This window comes from Pongo abelii, chromosome X (assembly GCF_028885655.2).
Source record: "Pongo abelii isolate AG06213 chromosome X, NHGRI_mPonAbe1-v2.0_pri, whole genome shotgun sequence".
Lineage (NCBI taxonomy): Eukaryota > Metazoa > Chordata > Mammalia > Primates > Hominidae > Pongo > Pongo abelii.
The window spans coordinates 156871507-156889918 of NC_072008.2; the positions used below are offsets into that span (position 1 = coordinate 156871507).

At 43.9% G+C, this 18412-nt stretch overlaps 1 protein-coding gene across 8 annotated transcripts in view; it reads left to right on the forward strand.

Annotated features, from left to right (window-relative positions):
* The window catches only part of MAMLD1 (mastermind like domain containing 1), a 142605-nt gene that overhangs the window by 41887 nt on the left and 82306 nt on the right, over window positions 1–18412 (forward strand). Inside the window, exon 1 of one of the 8 annotated variants that reach the window (XM_054545190.2) lies at window positions 6631–6872. The exons of the other annotated variants lie outside the window; for them this stretch is intronic. The gene's annotated coding sequence lies outside the window, so the exon portion shown is untranslated. Of the gene's footprint in view, window positions 1–6630; window positions 6873–18412 lie in introns of those variants that run through there. 8 annotated transcript variants of the gene reach the window in all.

Genomic DNA, 18412 nt, shown 5'->3' on the forward strand with positions numbered 1-18412 from the left:
CATGGTGCTTAGGACCTTATAGTGTCTCTTTTTAACCCTCGCAGCATCTGATGGGTAGATGCTATTATTGCCTCCATTTTACAAAGGAGGACACTAAGGCACAGAAAGGGTAAAATCCTCACCCCCATCACATAGCCAGGTAATGGAAGAGCTGGAAAAAAAAAAAAAGAAAGGAAATCTTTCCCAGACGGATGCAATCTAAAAGTACAAGTCAGAAAGGAAAGGCACACTGCTCCAGACCCCATCACTTCAAAGAGCCTTCATTGTGAGGTAGAAATGACCAAAACCAAGTAACCCCACATCCCAAGCTGCAGCTTCAGCTTGTTAGTCTGTTGAAATATAGGTGTCCCTGGGCTCATGATCCCTGATGGTCAAATCAAGAAGACGTGGGTCCCATAGTCCTTGGAAGACCCACACCACTGACATTTTTGCATCAAAATAGTAACACACATGTTCTAGAATTTCTCTTTGGCAGACATTGGCTGGGTTTGGGGCCCTTCATTTTGGCCTCAAATGAAGGCCTGGAGCCCTACCAAGGGAAATTCAGGCAGAGGCAGAAGAGCAGAGCCACCCTGGCATGATTCAGCCCCAAGAGGATGAGACAGTGCCCCTAGAAGAGTGGTCGAGGGTCTGACTCAGCTTCTCCCCTGCCGCTCCTTCATTTGCGCTCTCCACTTCATTTTCATCTCTGAAAGCTTCTTCTCAGCCATTTCCCAGGAAGGACTGACTCATGGCTCGCAAGCTCTCTCAGTGGGGAAAAATGGTGGAGTGCCCATCGACTATTACAGGCGACGGCTATGTCCTCTGTCCAAATGGGCCCAGCCATTCCGGAAATCAAACATAAAGCTCTCAGGAGAACCTCTCTAACTGGCCATAAAAAGTTTCATTATACCTGAAGAGGAAGCAGGGAGGCTGTAGATTCATGGATGCCCTCGGTTTTCTGGTGAAACTTAATGACCCCGTCTCAGGAAAAAGATAATAATAATAAATAAATGTTTTTAAAAGCATAAAATAAAACAATGGGATCAAAATGGTTATTAACATATTAACAAAACAAATTTGTGATATATTAATTTATGTGCTTCTTAACTCATTAAATAAGACCTAGCAGTAGGTCTCATAATTACTGTAATTTCAAGGTAGTGATATTTGAAGATTCCTGCTATGACTGTAATGTGAAATTAAAATATCTATGATTTCTCTTGGCGACAAAGTCACAGATTATGTAAATACTACTGTGGTTTGTTGCCAACATGCATAATTGAAGAAAGGCTAAATTTCAATTAGAGGTTAGTGAAAACAGAAATATAATTTTTTCCTCATTCAAGTTTACGGACTCCCTGAATTCTATCCTTGAATCCTAGGATAAGATCACCTGCTAAAGAAACACTGAAACCTATTTGATTAGTTAGGCTTTTTTTTCCTGATTCCTCAGCTAAGCCAAACTGTTGTCCTTACCACTTTTTCTGATACTGTGTTTTCTTCTTACTGCCAAAGCACAACCAAGGAGCTTAGGTTCTAGTCCTAGCTCACCCACTTACAAGCTGTGTGACTTTGAATGAGTTGCTGAATCTGTTTGAACATCAGTTTTCTCCTCTGTGAAATGGGGATACTAATAGTACCTACTTCTTGGTATTGATTAAATGAAATGCTTGTAAAACATTCTGGCACTCTGTTAGCACATAGAGGTTAGCCACAATAATTAATGTTAGGGAAAGAGTTTATAAACCAAAAGGTAGCATATGTGTGTTGATCATTATAACAATCTGTCTTATTCTTATGTGATTTCTCTCTTTGCTGGCTCTATGATCCCAGAGTGGAGAGCATAGGAAACATACAGGCAGAGGAGGGGACAGTGGTGGGCTAGAGCCATCTCAGACGGGCTCCCAAAAGCCAACTGTTATGTTTTCAGGAATTTTGCAAGGTGGGTGACATCATGTTGGTAGCTAGAAATCGGCCACAACAAGAATATTTACAACACAGCAGTCAGTGCTATCACTTTAATCAGAGCTTTTTTTTTCCCTCCTAGAGAGCCACTTGTTAAACACTTAATAGCACATCACTGGGAGAGGGTGACTAGGGGCGCTGCTCTTATCAAAATGATGGTGAGGCAACCTGTACTATATCTGGGGAAAATGAAACATCAAATGGATTTCAGGGGCAAAAAAATTAAATATTGTTTGTGGTCCAAGTTAATTTAATTTGCTCTCCATTTTTTTTTCATCTTTTTCTTGATTAATGCTCTCAGTTCTTGATAATTACTTCCATTTCATCAGTTCTACAAAAAGAGTCTGTTTTGAGATAAGAAAAAAAGAATCTCTGTTCCCTTTATCTGCAGAGTGAAATATATTTTACTTAAAATCCAACCTTTCTATATATTAGTAACTTGCCTCCATGTCAACTTTTATCTATAAGAGTCTACTGCATTTTTCCCAGAGAGTATTGCAAAGGCACAGAGCAGAAAAGTGAGTTTACTGATTATGCAGCCCTGTTGGTGTTACTTGAGTCCAAATGTTGGCTTAGATGGTGTTTTCAGAACTCCTAAGTGGATGTTTATGTCTGCAAATGGAAGCACTGAGTAGCTAGATTTTCAGGGCCAATGCGGGGGAGTCAGTCCTGAGTGGTGGTTTGCTCAATCATTGGCATTTGGTTGCATGAGCTGTTTTCAAATGTGCCTCTGCTACCTTGACAGTCCTGTAAGCCACTTGTATATGCTGTTCTCCATCTGTTAAGTATGCTAACACACAACGGAGAAAGGAAATAAGATAGGGAGTGGCAAAGGAAAAAACTTAAAGCTATGAAGATGTGGAATCTGGCAGAGAAGAATGGCTGTAGAGTTGTGGGCTCCCATGAGTCCCGGAAGGGACTAGACAACCTCTTTTGCGGGGCTGCTATACAGGTGCTCCAACAGGGAAGGCATGTCACTAAATTTGCTCTGGCCTTGAGGTGTTCCATGGAGACTTTGGGTGGCTGTTGAGCTATTGGCCCAATGCTATCCCCACCAGGATTCCATTTCTCTTGGATTGTGTTGGGTTTTATGCAATGTGGGTACAGTCAGTGTGGTGCTTCAGAGTGTCTCAAGCTTACCTTTGCTGGGTAGTCAGCATCATTGTGCTCCATGTGCCAGTTCATGTCTCTGGCTTTTCCCCTTGTTAAGACCCCATTCAATTGAATAAGACTGCTTATGGCAGGCAGGCCTGGCGGGCTGCCGTGGCTGGACTTGGGAAAAGTGAGGACTACAAGCCTAAAGCCAAGCTCGCGATTGGAGGCCCGCCCACCTGATCAGTTCTGGTCTCTCAGTGGGAAGTTCAACCCCTCGCCCCAGATAAGTATTTCATGTCTGAAAAAGGCTTTGAAGAGAGATGCAAAGGGCTTAAGAGTGCACTGGGACATTAATATTATGATTACCCAAAGACAATAAGGAGCCAGGGCTGTGAACCATTGCTGCCAGGATGGGATCTGGTTTCTGAAAGCAAAGGTGATAAAATTAGCATCCAGCCACTTGACTAGTCCACACTCATCCTTTCCTCTGATAATGGCATGGCTGGTACACTTCATTCAGATAGTCACTGGCTCAGCCGGCTCTCCACTGAACGGGGCTCTCAGAAGCAAACCAAACAGTATCCACTTGTATGTGTTTATGCCTGTGGCAATTTCAGATTGTTCCTGTCAAAATGTACCTGTTTTCCAAAATGTCTTTTTAAATCCAAGTTTCACATTTGTGGGGAGGTGGGGGAAGTAATTAACATTTTATAAAGTAAGCTGGAGAAACTGGCTCCTATAATTGACATAGAAAAGGTATGTGGATATTGCTGTCAGAAATTGAGCCAGACCTTGAACCTGATAGTAGTGAGCCCAGGCCTAGGAACTGGGTGTGTTCCTTGATCTCTTGTTTGTTCTGGGTCCTGATAGGAAAGGAACTCCCTGGAGGGCGCAGATCTTGGTCCCACCTTACATTGTTTGTCATTCAGAGAGGACACTGAAGCTCAGAAGTCAGGAGCTGGCTCAAGGCTCCACAGCAAGGAAGCAATAAAGCCTCTCAAAAGCCAGCCTCTTGACTCCTAGGCCAGCTCTTAAGTCTACCCCAGTAGAATGTCTGGTACCTTTATAGGTCCCTTTGTTCTCTACTACCCAACTGCATTTGCATTGAAGTTAGTAATTTTTTAATGTTGCCATTCTTTCCAGAGCCATTTGCCACAAGGGGGAATTCTTGCACTCACTCATTAATTTATCACTGTGCACCTGCCACATGCCAGGCTGTCTTCTATGGACTGAACATTCAGCATGAGTCTCCTATTTTGGAGGGGAGAGACAGACAGAAAAACAATCAACATTGTTTTCTGCACCATGACGATGTTTCACTCCATCCAGCAGCTATCATCACAGTGGCCAGGTTTCCCTCTGCTAGTACTGGAATGGAGGCTTGGAGGAAGACAGTGCCACTAGCTAACATTGGTAGGGCTTACCACATGTCAACAACTGTTCTAAGCATATTACAGATGTGCCTTTGATCCTCACCACATCCTTACAAGGCAGATGCTATTATTATCATCTCTCTTTTACAGATGAGGAAATAGATAAACACAGAGAGGTTGAATATCTTCCTGCAAGGCCACACAGCTAGTCAGTGGCAGAGCTAAGATTCAAACACAGACCACTGGGTGCCAGAGTTCATGCTTTAACCACCTGACTACACTGCCTGACAGGATGGCTTAGAACAAGCATGTCCAACCCATGGCTGGTGGGCTGTGTGGAGCCCAGGATGGCTTTGGATGCAGCCCAACACAAATTTGTAAACTTTGTTAAAACATTATGAAGTTTTTTTGTGATTTTTTTAGCTCATCAGTTATTGTTAGTTTTAGTGTGTTTTATGTATGACCCAAGACAATTCTTCTTCTTCCACTGTGGCCCAGGGAAGTAAAAAATTGGACACGCCTCACTTAGAGTCTAAAGCCTCTCCTGCAGTCCCAGACCCCGCTAAGTCCAAGGAGGCATACCAGCCAGCCAGGGTCCTCCCTACTAAGGGTAAGCACCTTCACTCTGGAAGGAAGTCAGAGGCAGCCATGTACTGGCTAGGTATCGCCAGGCCTGACCAGCGCTCCATTCCCCTTCCTCAGCCAAAGTGCCTTCCTCTGGGATAGGAACCATAGCCCCATTTGCTTCACAGGATGGTTGTGAGGCTCCAGGGAGCTGGCTCCAATTACACCAGCCCGTGTCCCCCACAAGTTTGTCGGCACTGATGGCCCCCCACCCCAACTCTGGATTCCAAGCTGGGACATCAGGTTTAGCAGAGGATGATAGATTGTTGCCTTGCTGAATGAGTTCTTTGCCACTGCTCCCTGTGCTTTGGAGCAGTCTTGCCAGCAGCAAGTCCAGTTCAGCCTTTGGCATGCACAATGCCTCTTGGCCTCCAAACCAGCTGGAAAAGCTCTAGCCGAGGCCACTTTAATGAGCAGAGGAGATATGTACAAGTAGGACCAGAGGTTGCTCAGAGGCTGTCTGTCATGTCTAGGATGCTGCCACCACATCCCACATTGCCCCAATCTCAAGATTTCCCTAAAAACCTGCCCAGTGAGACCCTTTGCTGCCAAGGACCCTTTCTCTGGCTGACTTCCTTGCTTCCCCGGTCCCAGCAAGCCACCTGTCAGGAGTTGTGAGCCCCGGAAGCAGAAACTAAACTTACTTATTGACAGGAACAGCAGGCAGGCTGCCAGTGAATGGAATTCACTTCATTTAACTGGCCTGTTTGCTGTGCAAATCACATGATTTTTAGTCAAATTTAGGGAATAAAAATTTAATAATTAAAACCATATGATCTAGAACCATATTTTTAAAAGTCAAGGATTTTAAAGTGCCCCCACAAAATGTTCTAAAACTAAAATTGTGTTCGTGTGGGGATACAGATTTTCATAGAAGGAAACATAATCAAACACTTATTAGGAAGAGAGAGGTCCATGTGTTAGCATGTTGACAATACTGGGATTCTATTTTGTACTTTTGGCTACAAACAACAATGTGGAGGCTCTGAGACTCGTGACCTGACATCCGAACACATCAAAACAATTAGGAGTGTGAGAGGGAAAGATTTCAGTTCTCCCTGAAATCTCATACCTAACTAACTGGGAACAACATGTGAAGCTCTCCCCAATCTTTCTTGCATTGTACCCCCACCCCTCTAGGCTTCCCCTAAGCTTCAACCACTGACACAGATGGAGAAACCACCTGCACTCCCTGCAAATCTGCTTCTTCAGCATCATCATCAGGCGCTTTCCCTTCTTGCATCCCTCAAGATGGACTCTACATCTTAGCTGGCTCTCCACCAGCTGAAACCTTTTAGGTGCTTCTTGCCAGTTCTTCCACTGGTCCAGCCATACTTCTCACTGGCATCTCAAGCTCAACCCCATAGACTCCATGTGGACTGATGGACTTTGCCTCAAGCCCTTACGGAGTTGTGACAACTTCCCCCACTAATTTGATTTCACAGCTACCCTTTATTTTCTCTCCCTCTCTTCCCCACCCACCCATAAACAGCCTTACGAGTTTTTTTGTTTTTTGTTTTTTTTTTAATGAAACAGGGTCTCATTCTGTCACTCAGGCTGGAGTGCAGTGGCACACTCACAGCTCAGTGCAAACTTGACCTGCTGGGCTCAGGTGATCCTCCCACCTCAGCCTCCCACGTAGCTGGGACTAGAGGCGCCCACCACCATGCCCAGCTAATATGTTTTTTGTGTATTTTTTGTAGAGGTGGGATTTCCCTATGTTGCCCAGGCTGGTCTTGGAACCCTTGGCTCAAGTGATCTGCCTGCCTCAGCCTCCTAAAGGGCTGGGATTACATGCCTGGACCACTGTGCCTGGCCTGCTTTTAAGTTAAGGTAAGTGGTATTAATTTTATTCCTATCACAACTCTCCTTTAGCTACCTGAGGCATTGCAAACCTGACTTGGACATTTTGGGGGTGTTCACTTGCTGGTATCTGTATTTCTTGTTACTGTGGGTGATCAGATCACTGCTCCTACTTATTCATGGATCTTGAGAGATCATGTGAGATGTCTTTTTGCTTACAGACCACTCAGTTACCCTTACTTGACTTCTCTTCCACAGTATTTCTTGAATCCTTCCCTTCTGTGTAAGTGTCATATGGTCGCTGTTTTGGAAATGCAATGATGGAAGCTCAGCCATCACTGGAAATCTGTGGGCCCGGGGCAATTCATAAGCCTGGACATTGATGAGTTTGCTACGGAGGTGCAGCTTCTCCCTTTCCACGCTACCCAGGAACATTGTTTGAGAACAAAAGACTGAATCAGGAATGCAAAGAGAAGCACAAGGCAGGGGAGAAGAGAAGACACCCTGTTCCACTAACAAGAAACAAACAGTTGAAGGTTCATCACACCAAGAAGAGGAAAGGGGAGAGGTAGCACCTTCTTCAGGAGACGCAGCAGCATCTGATGAATGCAACCTATCTATATGCATCACAACCAGAGTCAGGGGGAAAGGGGGAAGGGGTGGGAGGAACTACAAGAATGTACCCCTGAAAGAGAAGAGATAAAGAGACACCACACCCCTGGGGTCCCTGAATAGCAAAGAGACTGTCACACCCCACAGAAGGAGAAACCAGAGTCTTTGGAGAAAAGTTTCAGGTTTCTTCATAGAATAGGAGAATGATCTTTAATGTACAAAGGATAGAACTCTTCAGTTGGACTTGAAGTCTGTGATGGAGGAAGTGATTGTGAGAGAACTTCCTGGTCATCGATGGCCAGGGCAAATGACAGGCTAGGGTGCTGAGGGAGAGAGAGAGAGAGAGAGCACTTGCTAACAAGGCTGTGAGCTTTTATCATGGAGCATTAAGGAACCACAGAAAACTGCAAAAAAAAAAAAAAAAAAAGAGACATAAACTACTAGATGGGCATGTACTTCCAAATTTCCGAAGGAAAATTCCTTTAACTGAATATCTTGTGTAGCTATGGTTTGCTTGATGTGGCCCCCCCTGGAAAAATTCAGGAACATACTATTAAAAGAATAGTGAGTGAGTGCTTAGAAAAGGAAACCAGTGCAAAGTGTATTTAAGACAAAAGCAAAAAAGAGCTCATTAGGAGTAGCTTGCTGTGTTAGAATAGCTTACCTTTTTTGTTGGAAGAGCTCACCAGGCAGGTGGATCACAGAAAAGCAGGCAAGTGTTTTTGAACCTCAGCAAAGCACTAGGCAGCATCTGTTGTAAAATCTTCATTTGCAGCCCAGTTATGTGATTGCGTAACCAATTAAAAGACTGAATCTAAAGGCCATTGATAATGGATTAACACCCTCCCTTACAGAGAGGGACCTGGAGGCAAGTCCCAGAGCTGCCTCCTGGCTTGCTTCACTTTTTCTCAATGATCTGGAGGAGGATTGAAAATTCACTCTTACCAGATTTGCCCCTGAGATAGTGCCAGAAGGTGATGAGTTCTCTGTAGCATGAAATTGAGATCCAAAAAGATCTTGACGAGCTCAAGATGGTTATGGGAAATTTAACAGGGATAAATGGCAAGTTCTACATTTGCGTTGTCTGCCGAAGTATAGTGTGGAGGAAATGTGGCTTGAGGAAAAAAACTAGGGACTGTTAATTGCAGTCATCTTGGTATGATTCAGCAGTGAGCTGGGCCTGCCAGCAATCCAGTACCATCATCTCAGGCTGCTCTACAAACTATGACCTGTAGGCATCAGGGTGAAGGTGCTGCTTTTTGACAACCCTTAAGCATGGAGCTAAGTTCATATCAGTCATATAGACAAGTGGAGGTATCCAGGCTCTTGAGACACCAGGGTGATGAGGAAGCTTATAACTGCATGCATGCATGCAGCCAGTGAATGATCTCCCTGGGCTGAGACTTGAACCCAGGGATCCCGGTTCCAACTTCAGCGCTTTTTAGAGAACACCTGTGCAAGACTCTGTAGGCAGCATGTCTGCTGCATACTGGATACCAAGCCATGGATTCATTTTATTCTGATTCTTCTGGGTATATTGACAAATGCTTTGAGAATTGGAAAACATTTTAATGGAAAGCAAAGACCCTATTGACCTTTGTAGATGTGTGGGCTACCCCCTCTAACTTCCAATGCCCAAGAGAAACTCAGCAGAAATACTCTCTCATAAAAAGCAATTTCTTAAATGAATATAAAATGAATTCCATAAACCACCAGAGGCATCTTAATCATTTAAAAAGTAAGCGTCATTAAAACAATACCTTTCAGATGCATTAAGGTTACATAGTTAACAGGACTTTACTGTACCTTAACTTTGAATACAGAATACAATACAGAATGAAAAGTTTGTCTCTTTTCTATACCTTTTCTACAATCCTCTCATACTTGCTTTGTATAAGCAAAAGGAGGAAGGATGAGTACTGGAATCAGTATGACACAGGCAGCTTGATTAGATGAATAAACAAATGGCTAATTGGATGAATGAACTGCAAAGTCTTGGCACACAACTGTTTATTCGGAGTGTTTCTGAATTGATAATCAACTGTGCTTACAGTCGAGGAATGGTAGTGGATGACATTCCATTGGACAGCTCTGTGGGTCTGAAACATGTTAAAGTAACATGGCTTTCAAGCTCTAGCTGTGTGAATCCTTAAACCCCAGAAATATAAGTTTGCATTTGACCCAAAATGGAGTTAAATATGTATCCTTGAAGGAATTGGAACAAAAAAGGCTATCAAAGTTGTGGAGGTGCTACAGATTTCGATTTTGGAGAAATCAGTTCAGAAGAAATAAATACAATGGACAAAGTCAAGCTCAGGAGAAACTAGAGCTGCTTACTCTCTGGCTGGCCCAAGATGTCTCTTCAGGTGAGCACAGTTGACTGGGGGCCCCTGAGAAGAATGGAATAAGCCTGAAACCAGATGTTGTTAGTTTTCCTGGAACTTCCTCCTCCTAGTTAACTAGCACATTGCACATGTGGCCTCAACAATTATAAGCTTCAGCCAGGGGCATGTTTTCCTGTTGACTCCAGGAGGAGAGTTTTGGTTTTTTTCAAATGTCTGGTTCACCCTGATATGAGCTCTTGGGCTTATGGGATGGAATAGTTTTGAGCCACGGATCAAATGATTTACATCTAAGATCTGCTTGGGACTCGGCAGGTTCTCCTTTGCTCACCACAGATCACAACAATGGAACTTTGTGTTTGATAAATAGGGGAACTCGATGTAACTCAGGCAATAGAAATAGACTCATATTGTTTTAACTGTGGAAATAAACTCTTCCTGATTTCAACCAGGGTAGCCTGTTGAAAGTGTTCATGTCAGTTTTCCCTTCCAGCTCTCTTAGAAGCCAAAAGCTGGCTGGCTGCAAAACACTCGTCTTGTCTATTTATCATGCCATGCAACAGAATGGCTGCCTATAAAATTGCATTTGTCTTTAATGCCTGCTTGTATGGGTTTGGTTGCTTATGTTTTCGAAGGGAAGTGTCTGGGAACCATTTCCCAAATGCACAGCAATTTTCCCACTTTCTTTGGAAACCAGAGCCATTGTTGCCAACTCACAATAGATAAATATCTTGAAAATTAGATTGTTCCCTCCAAAGCTGGTGGTAGCAGCCTTCACTGTTTTCTTTCATTTGTGAAATAATATCTAAAATATTTGCAAAGAAGTGGTTCCAAGAATGGAGATAATTTATTTCATCATTATAAGTAATGAAAGCACATTTTCTTCACATCAGATGGGATTTCACATGAAATCTCTAAGTGCAACACTAGGGTTTTTTTCCTATTATTCTAAATCCATCTAAAGAGTGGAATGTATTAAGGAAGACAACTTAAAAGTGAATTCTTCACAAATCTTTTCTTGCCTCACAATAGTCTTTTTTCTTTCTTTCTTTCTTTCTTTCTTTCTTTTTTTCTATCTTTCTTTCTTTCTTTCTTTCTTTAATGGCTACTCTGGTTCTTCTCTTAACTCACTGCTACTTTTGGCCACTTGTTAAACACTCTTTCTCTCCCTACCCACCTTCTTAGGTAGTTTTCTCTGTTGGACTTACCACCAGTATAATTGGAGACAGAGGCTAGACATGTGTGCAAACTTATAGGGACATCCCCTCAAAATGCCGAGTGACAACTGCCCATATCTCTTTCTTAGCTGTGAGTTTGTTTTCTGACACTTTCTTTTTAGAAAGTGTTGGGCTCTGAGGTTGCTGAATAATCTTGAGCATTGTCCCAATTAATGATTCAGGGCTTCAATTCCCCAGATTGCTTTGCTTGAAATCTGGGGGAAGAGGGGTGTCTCACTAGTCTTTGGTTTAATGTGGAAAGAAGGGACCCCAAGTTCCACCCAACCCCACTGGGAATCTGGAGGCGGTCTAAAATCTTTCCAGCAGCCACTGAAGGGGAGTCTATTGTACCCTCCTCTGGCTGGGGAATTGTAATCAGTGGATGACCATAGAGGAAAGCTAGTCACCAACACAGGGATGATGCCAGCTGGCAAGCCTTGTAGAGTCCTCCTGGCCAAGCTCTTTAGTACATTGAAAGAAAGTGCAACTCAGAGAGGTGAAGCAACTCGTCTGTCAGCTTGCCAGGGAGAGGTTGAAACCTCAATGTTGTCGGCACTTCTTTAAGGAGAGGCGGTCACTGGACAGCCTGGGAGGCTGCCTTGCAGATTTATGAGGCTTCTTCTGTCCAGGATCTTTCAGAATGTGGACCCAACGAAATATTACATAGAGCGTCTGCCTTTAAGTCCGGTCTGCTAGGCTCGTGCCCTGGCTTGGGATTCAGGGAACCTGACTTCTAGAGTCATCTTTCACCATCTTTTGCTAGCATATGTTCCTGGGCGAGTCTCTTCCTCAGTTTCCCTATCTGTACAAGAAGGGGATTGGACCTTTTTTGTGTGTGTGACAGAGTCTCGCTGTGTCTCCCAAGCTGGAGTGCAATAATGTGATCTGCGCTCACTGCAACCTCCACCTCCTGGGTTCAAGCAATTCTCCTGCCTCAGCCTCCCGAATAGCTGGGATTAGAGGTGAGCACCACCATGCCCAGTTAATTTTGTGTGTGTGTATTTTTAGTAGAGATAGGATTTCACCATGTTGGCCAGGCTGGTCTCGAACTCCTGACCTCAAGTGATCCTCCCGCCTCGGCCTCACAAAGTGCTGGGATTACAGACGTGAGCCACTGTGCCTATCCTGGACCTTATAATCTCTAGATTTCCCTCCTGATATTAACATTCTAGGATTCTAACCAAGCTTTACTATAAAAGAGGAGGAGAACAAAAAGGGATTGCCGTCCTTCAGCTCAGTTGCTGTCTCCATTGCCTACATTGGAAATAAAGGGCTGCTCTTCCCTTGTGCCTTTAGTGCACACAGCACCACCCTGTCCAAGGGGCTTTCTGGTTCAAGGTCTCATTTGATCCTTATGTGCGCCATGGGAGGGGAGGAGAGTAAAGAGGATCAGCCCCATTTTGTAGATCAGGAACCTGAGACTCAAAGAGGTCAAATGACCTATGGATGGAAGTGGAACTCAGGTCTCCTGCTCCTCAACCCCATGTTCGGTTCATTATTTCTCCTAGACCGCCAGCTAAAAATGCTTTGCAAACCTTTGTTGGGCCAGCTGGTATGACTGGCACCTGGGCCCAAGTGTAACATGTTTGCAAACTATTTCTACACTCTGAGGCAACTGCCTGCTGAAATTACTACAAAACCAAACAATTTCCAACATTTTCCTCCTGCCTAGTGCAACATTTCCAGTTGTTCCTGTAGGGTAAGTCTAGGGACACATTGTTTTTAAAATCATTTCCAGGGGTGAAAAACATTATACTGTCTGTGTGTGTGTGTGTGTGTGTGTGTGTGTGTGTGTGTGTGTGTGTGTGTGTGTTTGCGCCTTTGGGGCTACGATTGAGCAGTCCATAAGGGCAGAAGAGGAAAAGACCAGCTGCTGTCCCTGTTTCCTTTGCTAGTCAGCTGTAGAACAACCGGAGCAGCAATTTGAGAGGAAGATAGAGGAATCTATGCCTACCAGTACTGATGGGGATAACCCCAAGCTTAAAGAGGGGGCCCTTTTCCTCCAGGGCTTCTAGTGCCTTAGTGCTTTCCAGAAGAGAGAGAAAGAGAGAGAGAGAGAAAGAGAGAGAGAGTATACCAACTAATGAGTGGTATGTTGTGTCCCTGCAATGGACACTGGAACAGCATCCTCCAACACACACCAACTTTGATGGTCAACTATGGAAAAGCTTAAGGGAATTAAGCCTGCAGGCATTTAGCTCATGAGAAAACTAGCACGGAGATCACTTGAATTTTCAGTTTGGACTGCCACTTCAAATCCAAGGTGTCTTTGAATTCTCAAAGTGTATGATGTTTATAGCATAGGAAAAGATGATGCTTATAGCATAGGAAAAGATGATGCTAAACAAGTTCAACTTTTCTTTTTCAAGAAATAAGGACTTGAAAAAACTTGGACTCATATTACTTTGAAGGCTAGTTCTGCAGTCAATCATGTGACAAGATGAGCATTGCTATTGTTGGTGTAAGATAGTCTTGGTCTGCCCTCGTTTCTTGATGTCCCCAAGTTCCAGAAAACTCTGTTCTCTGCCATAATGGGAGGTCACTGTGTGCTGTTTGATTTTAGAGTCAAATAGGTTTTCAGCACATGGTCAGCTTGAGAGACAGTTTGCCCTCGATTGGCTTATTGGTTTGTACAATTCTTGGCTCCTTCAAGCAGGGTTCTGCCATCTGAGCCCACTCTGTGGGATTATGGGATACCTGTACTTGCCAGGAAGTCCTGGCCTCAAGCTGATTCATCACTGGGTAGCACATGACACCCAGATGAGAGGGGGGCATTTTTAACCTCAATGGCATGAAAATTTCCTGAAATCAAAAGGACAGAGATTGGGAGTTCCCGGGGAGCAGCAGCAGCAGCAATGTCAAAAGTAGGATCAACCAGAGCTTAGAATATTCCTACACCAACTTTGCAAGTTGTTCATTGATATGTGGGTTGCTGGAATAAAGTTTCCAGCACTGCTGGGTCAGCATATAAACAAGGAAAAAAGGGTGTGTTGATGGCCCATTTCAAAGGGAACCAGTCTTGCTAATGGTAGAGGGTATAAACATTTTTCTCCTTCAAAACTTAAAATATTTTGTTGTATCTTTTCTCTAAAAGAAACATCTTTCTAAAATGTCAAATTAGAGCAAAGAGTGATAACAATTTGGACTAGAAAAAGCAGTCTCATGAAGATGTAATTCATGTACCATTCAATTAATCCATTGAAAGTTTACAATTCAATGTGTTTTAGTGTTTTCACAGAGATGTGCAACCATCACCACAATTAATTCAAGAACATTTTCATCACCCTCAAAAGAAACCCTGTATCCATTAGTAGTCAGTCCACATTCTCCCTTCCTTCCCCTAGCCCTAGGCAACCACTAAGCTACTTTCAGCCTCTATGGACTTGCCTATTCTGGACATTTCGTATAAATTGAATCATACAATATGTAGTTTTCTGTACCTGGCTTCTTTCACTTAGCACGATGTTTAGACGGTTCATCCATGTTATAACATGGTTCAGTACTTCATTCTTTTCTATGGATGATAATATTATACTGCACAGCTAGACCATATTTTATTTATCCACTTACCTGTTGATAGACATTTGGGTTGTTTCTACTTTGGGCTACTACTATGAGTAGTGTTTCTATGAACATTCCTGTTCAAGATTTTTTACGAATCTGTGTTTTCAATCCTCTTGGGCATATATCTAGGAGTGGAATTGTAGGATCATATAGCTACTCTATGTTAGTTTTTCATAACAACTTCACTGTTTTACATTCCCACCAACAATGTATGAGGGCTCCAATTTCTCCACATCACTTTGAGCTTTTTAAAGTTAACTTTTCAAAACTAAAAGTGATGTTTTAGAATATTGATATATCTGTTAGCACAAGGCTGTAATTATATGCCTCACAGCTCTTGCATAGTGTCAAAACAGTCCTTTAAAATTCACAGAAATATTAAGCAATGTGTTATGCATTGCTAAGCTCACTTGTGCTTCAGCACACCAAGTCATCCAGGCTCTAGGTTGGGTGATGCCTTCAGAGAGTTCTAGTCCAGCCCTCCACCCACGCTTGAATCCACCCTGCAGATCCATTCGGGAGATCATTCCCGAGACCCTACTATGCTCTGAATACTCTGGGGCTACAGCCACATATAAGACATGTTTCTTTCTCTCACAAGAATTTACAGTCTAGAGGAGGAATCAAATGCTAGACAAATACTTCCTGCCAAGGACCTAGGGAACACAGAGGGAGCATCTGTACAGAAGGTTCTACCTATGTACCTTGTGGGGTTGTTGGAGCGAGCCAGTGAAATGCTCTGTGTAAATTGTCAAGCCCAGTGTCTGGCTCATAGCAGGCACCCAAAGGTAGCTGTTATATTCCTGTATAGAACTTTGCGTTTTACCTATGAGGAAACTGAGTCCTAAAGTTTAAACAGCTTTCCCAGAGCCCTGTAACTCATGACTGAGAAGCCAACCTTTCTGTTTCAGGTCCTGCTTGTTGGGCTCCAAAGCCTTGGCTATACTGACATCTAGGAGGTCAGCCTTATTAACCTTTGCCCTGCCTGTCTCCAGCCTGGGCTCTTCTGCTTCTCCCAGGTCTGGTTTCCCGGATCAAGGCATCCTACTTTATTCACGTCCTAGCATAACACTAAGATTGTTAGTGGTATACAGTAACTAGTAACAGTTAGCTAGTCCCTAGTACAGCAGGGTGATCTGCTCTAATTGCAGCCAGAAGTGGTCATGACTGATGACAGTGGCTTGAGGAGTCTATTGCTGGTGCAGCATTCTCTGCCTATCAGCAGCCCCACATTTCTTCCCACCATCCAGGCCGGAAGTCTGGAAAGTAGGAATGGCCTTAGCCTCCTGGTCTGTATTCAGCTGGCCATCAAGCCATGCAAAATTTCCATGAAGATGCTGCCTTCCAATTGCTTCTTCTCCATTCCCATATGGCCCCTGTACCACAGTTTTGTCTACAGAAGTTTATAAGCATTTGCCATGAGCAAAGTATTTTGTTGGGTTTTCTGGTTGAGAGCCACCTGAGATAAATGATCCCTGGTTTCAGGCTCATAAGGATAGCAGAATAGTAAGAATCCAGAGCTAGGTGTTCTCTAAGTGCCAAGAGCCAAGGACTGCTCTGGGCTCAGGATGTTCCAGCTCTTATTCATCATAATGAGAGATGGTCAGTCCCTCACCACGGAAGACTAAGCAGGCCCAGAAGCTCAAAGTAACCAGCAAGTATGGTCTGCTGTGGAAATGGGCCAGTCTCCACTGGCATCTTCACCTTGCCTGCAGAAACATTTTTATCCCCAATGTATTAGTTTGCTAGGGCTGCCATAACAAAATATGAAAAACTAGATGACTTAAGCATCAGAATTGATTGTCTCACAGTTCTGGAGGCGGAAGTCCAAGATCAAGGTCTGTCAGCAGGGCCACTCTTCCTCTGACAGCTCTAGGGAAAGACCTGTTCCAGGCCTCTTTCCTTGGCTTGAGGCAGCAGAGCTCCAATCTTTACATAGTGTTCTCTCTGTGTGCATGTTTCTGTGTCCAAATTTCCCCTTTTTACACAGACACCAATCATATTGGATTAAGGGCCCACCCTACTCCAGTAAGACTTCATCTTAGCTCATTACATCTGCAATGGCCCTATTTCCAAATAAGATCACATTATGAAGTACTGGGAGTTAGGATGTCAACATATTAATTTGGGGGACATAATTCAATCCATAACATCAACATGCATGTTTGAAGATAGACTTGAATTACTCTGCCATCAACATTATCTTCACCCAAGTAGATATGTTCCGTTCTTCTGCAAGCTCATTTGAAAGCAGGAGTTCTTTTGGCTTTTCTTTTCTTTGAGGGCCAAATTTCACCCTTGAAAAATGATGGCTCTAATATTGAATGTCTTCTGCCTTAACCCCAAATCTGCCCAATAGTCTGGAGACTCCAGGTAGGACATGATGGCCTCACCTCAGAACTTTTCTTGGGAATGCCTGAACCACACCTGTCTCCTCATCCTCACCCCATCCAGGGAACAGAAGAAGAAGCTATTAGGATGAGGGACAGACTCAGGCATGTCCAGCAACTTACCTGGAGTCACTAAGAGTACAGCTCAGAAGCAGGCACAGAGCTTGACTTCACAATGCAGCTAACCTTTGGACATTCCAGGCTGAAGCCCAAAGTTATTTCTGCCCCTTAGTTCATTTTTCCTCTGATTTGGTGAGGGTTGTGGGGCTCAGACACCTTTGAGCTTCTAAAGAAGATTTCAGCCTTTTGGGGTTGCTCAATCAATATCCACATACTCCTCTTCCTTTCTTGCCAGGTGCCTTTGATTTGGTTCCTCATTTCCTTCCTGTCATGCCTAGAGTCACGTGGCAGCAAGGTAGATCTAGCTCCAACTGGCACTTTGAGATGGGCATTAGGGATCCAGCAGGGTCCATGGTCTGGGAGCTAAAGGTCCCAGATAAGCAAGAGGTCATAGATAATGTAAGGAGGGGTAAACCAGTGATAACTCTGGGGTTACTGGGGTGCCTTCAGAGCCCAGCACAGAGGGTCTTTGCTCTCTTTCATATCTTCTTCTGGGTATGGGTGGCTAAGGGCTCCCAGGTGTGTACTTAGAGCCTGATGTGGGAAAAGAGACTGCCCACAGGCCTCTGTTCCTGTGACTAAGGTGTGAGTACAGTACTCACTCCATTCCACTTCCTGGGTCCACAAGTAACAAAGCCACAGAGCAACACATGTCCCTGGAACAACCATTTACTTGAGGACGCAGGCATTTTTTCCTATATTAAAGCAAACATGGATGTAATATAAAATCGAAAGTTGAAGACCCACAGATTTATTTGACTAAACTCCAAATTGCATGTGGCAGATGGCTTTGGAGTTCCTCTTTATCCCTGGATTGTGCATGAGTGAGAAACATTGCTGAGGATTTGGTTTCTTTCTATCAGAGGCATAGGCTTCCAGGGCAGGTGCTCATGAACATTGCCATGGGAAGATGGTACACAGCCAGGCATTTGTATGCAAAATGTGGCTTACTCCTGCTTTGGACAGAAAGGTCTGCTTAAGGGCTATTTCATAGGCTTGGATTCATCTAGAGGGAAAGAAGAAACAAAGGTGTGTCCACAGGCTAATGTGCTGAGGTTGTGAGATACCTTTCAACTTGGACCAAAGTCAATGTACAGGCAGTGATCCCTCTCCAGTGTCCCCTCCATTGGCCCTGCTTCCTGGGTCCAGCCAGTACCTGATGAAGATTGTGGTGGTGAGGGAGTAGGCAGCTACTGCACACCAGAGAATTGAGCCTTTGTGTAGGAAGTTTTGGCCACTACCTCACCAGTCCGCTTTACATTGGCTCCGGGTGTCACAAAGGGGGAAGGCATAAAATCAATAGAGTGGAAGTCTTTGAAAGCCAA